The sequence below is a fragment of the Hydra vulgaris genome, chromosome 01, assembly GCF_038396675.1.
Source record: "Hydra vulgaris chromosome 01, alternate assembly HydraT2T_AEP".
NCBI lineage: Eukaryota > Metazoa > Cnidaria > Hydrozoa > Anthoathecata > Hydridae > Hydra > Hydra vulgaris.
This window is the reverse complement of record NC_088920.1, coordinates 70,815,396-70,821,473: the sequence shown is the minus strand read 5'-3', so window position 1 is coordinate 70,821,473 and position 6,078 is coordinate 70,815,396.

Sequence of the window (6,078 nt, the reverse complement as noted above, 5' to 3'; positions counted from 1 at the left end):
TCCCTTTTCAAACTTTTACTTGCTGCATATAAAAGTTCGTTTAAATTATATTTACTCAAAAGCTCTTTAATTATGCGATCTTTAGTTCTCACAGACGCATCTTCAAACAAAATCGAAGGGCGTCCACCTTAAAGTATAATATTATTTTATCAATTATTAAATCGTCGTAATAATAATACAAATAAATTATACAATTTATAATAAATTTACACATAGTTAAAGTAAACATACCATAGGTTTTTGTTTCGATTTTTTTTTTTTACAGTCAAATATAGTTTGGTTTAACCAAACTTTATATCTTTTTTCAAATACTGCACTTGTTCTATTCGATTTTTCCACTTTTTTTTAGCTTGGTAAATGAATTTCGAAATAATTGACAAGTTATCATTACATTCTTCAAAATTGCTTTGGGGAACAAAATCTTTGTATGTAAATCATCATTTTGTAGTAAATTATTTTCCATTATATAATTCATAAGACATCTCCTATCCATTTTTAAGAGATTGTCTGTTCAATAAAATACTTTTCATTTGAAAGAAAATAATTTAAAATGTTTTTAACAAAGTAATTTTTTTACGAGCAGTAACTATGAAACTCAGTTCCTTTCCTTTATTTCTCATTGGTTATTATCGTGTTTTTTATCGATTACATATAATTTTATTGTTTTCGGAAATTATAAAATAAATAATAAATATTATGTCCCAAACGATCTAGATGTTCATTGAGCAAATACGAGGAAGTTACTGGAAAGCAATTAAAAAATACAAAAATATTTAATTTTAAACTTATGTCTTTAATAAAAATTATTATAAAGTCAAACTGCAGTTTTTAAATTTCAAATCTTCTTAAATTTTTTGTTATCGATCAAAAACGCACTAACAAGAAACGTGGACGTAGTTAATTGAATTTAAAAGTGTATTCGTTTAGGCAGCTATAGGCAGCCAATTTTTATACCACAAGATCAATGTCATATTAGTATTCAATTATATATCATTTTAAGCGGTTGATACAGGTTGATCCGATGGTTTTAAATGATATTTATGAAAAAAATAAAAACTTATAACTCAAAATTATTGATGTTTGCATTGTTGAAAATATTTATATAAAATGCAAAAAAATTTTTTTTTTTATGTGATTTAAATATTAACATAATACTATATAAGTCATTTATAAGTTAAAAAATAAACTTAAACTTCTTTAAAATAAGAAATCAAAGTTTTCAAAAGATGTAAAAAAATAAAATTTTCACACTTTTTTGTTGTTATTGATAAAAAGTATTTAAGAAAATATTTAAGCAACAAATATGGCGTTTTATTGAAAAACTATTTTTTAATAAAATATAATTTCTGGCTTATTAATATATTGAGCAAAATTTGCCTTTTTCAAAATTTCAAAATTTCAAAACTTTTTTGTATGGTTTTGCCGGCTTCTGACCCACTGTGCAACCATAAATAACGCAACAAGAATAACAAAGACATCGTCAACATTATTCGAAACAAAAACTATATGAAAAATACCTAAGACATAAAATATATCCTAATGAAATAATATGCAAAAACTACAAAAATTTGTATGAAAAAACCAAAAAGATTTCAAAAAATCTTATTATGAAAAGCTATTGGAAAAAAACTAATGGAAATACAAAAAAAACTTGGAATATAATCAAAGAAATATTTGGTAAAAATATACCGATTAAAAACAATTTGCCACAAAAACTGTTAGTCGATGAAAAACTTGTTTATAATAAAGAAACCATACCTGAAAAAGTAAACAATCTTTTTTTCTTGAGATTGGTCCAAATCTGGCGGCTGAAAATTCCATCAAGTACCATAAAATTTGATACTTACCTCAATACGGCAAATAGTATTTTGAAAGACCTTTCCCTTTACAAGCAATACAAAAACCTATTTGAAAAAATAAAAAAAAAAACACAAAATTTTATACTATTCTAATCAAATACAAAAATTTAATGGTGACCTAAAAAAGACAAGGGACATTATGAAGGAAATTATTGGTAAAAATAAATTTAATGTTAACAAAATGCCTTCTAGAGTAATAATTAATGAAAGTGAATCAAACAACAAGCGAGATATTTCCAATGAATTTAATAAATACTTTGCCAACATTGCTGCTGATCTTGCATCGAAAATTCAATGCCCAAATAATTCATTTAAAAGTTACTTAACAGGCTCACACTGCTCATTAAATTTCAATGAAATAAATCAAGACGAACTTGAAATAGCTATTAAATCACTTAAAATTAAGTCCCCAGGAATCGATGATATCTCTTGCAAAGTAGTATCAGATATTTTTGAGGAGATACGTAATCCAATTTACCAAATATTTAATTCATCAATTTCAACAGGTATTGTACCTGATAAACTAAAAATCTCTAAGATTATACCAATCTATAAATCAGGAGAAACCAATTATTTAAACAATTATAGACCAATCTCTATCCTTTCGGTATTCTCAAAACTCCTAGAACGAATAATCTATAATAAATTAAATGAATATTTAAAAACTAACAAAATTATCAATAAAGGTCAATATGGTTTTCAAAAGCTACACTCAACTGAGCATGCAATCCTTGACCTCTCAAATAGGATAAGTAGATCATTTAAAAAAAAAAAAATTCACATTAGGGATCTTTATTGATTTGTCAAAGGCATTTGACACCGTCAACCATGAGATTTTACTAACAAAAATGAAAAACTATGGTATAAAAATCAAGCTTTAAATTGGTTTAAAAACTACCTTGATAACAGACAACAGTGTGTTTTTATAGATAGAAAAAGCAACTCAAATTTACTAAAAACAAAATATAGTGTACCCCAAGGTTCCATTCTTGCTCGTCTTTTGTTTCTTATTTATATAAACGAACTTCCAAACGCCTCTAATATCTTTAAAACTATAATGTTTGCCGACGATACAAACTTATTTTACTCGTCAAAGACAATCGAAGACCTCTATGAAAAAACAAATGCTGAACTAAAAAAAGTTAACATATGGTTTAAATCAAATAAACTGGCACTCAATATAGAAAAAACTAAGTATATACTATTTCACTCTAATTAACAAATTAAAAAAATACCCCTGAACCTACCAATAATTAATATAGAAAATATATCCATCAAAAGAGCTCTGAATACAAAGTTTTTAGGAGTTCTAAGAGATGAACACATCTCCTGGAAACCCCACATAAACTACATAAACACAAAAATATCAATGAACATAGGTTTACTTTACAAGGCAAGACCATTTTTGTCACAAAAAAGTCTCAAATTTATCTACTTCTCATTCATACATAGTTATCTCATGTGTGCCAATATAGCACGGGGCAGTACCCACAAATCTAAATTACAACCACTTTACTTACGTCAAAAACACGCTTCAAGACTAGTATACAACAAAAGCAAGTTTATTCATGCTCAACCCTTACTGGAACAAATGAACGCACTAAATATATTCCAAATAAATATTTTTCAAAATATACTTTTTATGTTTAAATATAAACTAAGTCTGGTTCCAGAGCATTTTACAGCACACTTTTTTAAAAACAATATAAATAAATACAATACAAGAGCAACAGGCAACTTTAAGATACCTTTTGAAACAACAAGACTCTCAAAATTCTCAGTTACATATCGTGGTCCCTATTTATTTATCAAATTAGTTTCCAGAAACGAATCACTATTAAACTTAAACAACGAACACTCTCTGAAAAAAAAGCTAAAATCTACAATAATCAAATTAAACAACTGTAAGGAACTTTTTTAAATTTGAATAAATAAATAAATGTAACTTAACTTTTAATACAAATCGATAATAAAAATAATATTAATAACAAGGTATATATGTAACACGTATATATATATACCACGTATGCAACTGATTTTTTATGTGTATTACGCGTCTAAGAAATAGGTACTCGATGACAAGACTGACTTAAGTCTTCTGCGAGCTTTCTATGACTACAAATAAGTATTTCTTTTTACCAATCTTACACAAATTTTATTTTTATCATATTTATACACTAACATTATCTTGAAATGTGGTAAATTAACTTATAGTGAAACATCTAAACTCTCCTCCAAAAAATCAGCAGATTATTTTTATTTATTGTATTTTTTATTTTAATTGGAGTAATATAGAGATATATTTCTCGGATTATTTTTACTTACACGTTATTATATTGTTGTAATTGGTATTTATTTTATTCATGTCTCGGAGTTGTAAGCAACTATATTTTTATTTACCTCGTATATTTTGAACTTTATATTTATGATTTAAATTTGTATATCTTTACTGCCAATCAGTGATTGGTAACTTGTAATTACTTTGTAGTCGTAAAATAAAACATGTATAAAAAAAAAAAAAACCGAAAAAAAAGAACTAAATTTAAATATAAGTGAGTTTACCAGTTTTTCAAAGAAAAAATCATATAACGGATCACGCGGTAAGTGAACTTGTAAACCGAATGCTTTTAATAAAGATTATTTTATCTTAGGAGTTTTTATTAATTTATCCAAAGCATTTAACACTGTCAATTATGAAATCCTTATAAAAAAAAAGTAGAACTTTACGGAGCAAACAACTTAAGCTTACTATGATTTAAAGACTTCTTGACTAACAGAAAACAATGCATAACCTAAAAAACAAATGTAACCCCCATAAAAACTTACAAGTTGCGGGGTTCCCAAGGATCTATCTTAGGACCATTATTGTTTCTAGTGTTTATAAATGACTTATTTTTAGCATCTAAAAAATTATATTTTATATTGTTTGCTGACGATTCCAATATGTTTTATTCACATAAAGATATAAAAAATCTTTTAAAAATTTTTAATGAAGAATTATCTAAAGTAAATGAATGGCTTATAAGTAACCACCTTTCACTAATTGTAGATAAAACTTTTTAGGAGTAATTCTTGATAGAAACTTTTCATGGAAGTTTCACATCCAATCCATTGAAAGTAAAATCTCTTATAATATTTCCGCATATTATAAAACAAAATCATTTTTTAATACTATAGAGCTCTAATGAAAATTTATTTTTCATTTATTCACAGCTATCTTTTTTACTGCAACATTGCATGGGGAAGTACGAATTACGTAAAATTCAAAAAACTTTTTAGTAAACAAAAGCATTCATGTAGAATTGTATTTGGGGCAAACAGAACTGTGTATTGCGAACCACTATTAAATCGTCTCAAGGCCTTAAATATTTATAAACTAAACAATTACCAAATATTTCTTTTCATGTTTAAAATGACACATGGAATATCTCCACTTAGATTTCAATCTTATTTTTGTGAAATATCTCATAAGAATCCAACAAAGTTTTCAGAGAATAACTTTATTGTTCCGAGGATTAATTTACAAATAAGTTCTTATCGAATTAAATATCGAGGACCTTTTTTATGGAAAAGTTTTATTAAAACGTTCAATAAACTCACTAGAAAAATTTATAACAGTTTCTAAAAAAAATCTTACTTCAATTAAATTTTAATACAATAGACTTTAAATATTTTTTTAAGAGGTGATTTTAAAATAGAAAAAACTTTTCTATTAGCACTAAATATAAATATTGTTAAACATGTATCAAATATATTTGTATTAGTATATACAAAACTTTATTTTCAAATCAATATAAAAGTCACTTTACTATTTGACAAAAGTTATGTATTTTATAAATTTTTTTGTATATTTTATTTTTGTTTATAAACACGGACAATATGTAAACGGGGCTCGGTGATAAGACGGTCAATGTCTTCTACTTGCTCTGGCCAATTTTTTTAAATGCAATAGGTCTTATATGAAACGGCAAAAAAATAAAAATAAAATAGTGGAATCCCTTGTTAGAAATTTATTTGCTAAAGTTCGAACAGAAATCTCCGGATATCTGTCAAAGGCATCATTCACTTTTTAAACAAGACCTTGTCAAAATAAACTTTTTTTCTTCCACTTCCTGATTTCCTTATGTTTGTACCAATGTCTTTGAACCGTATCACACCACCTTGCACTGTTTTGACACTTGAGTTATTTTCTTTTGATGAAGCAACATAAAAGTGTAGC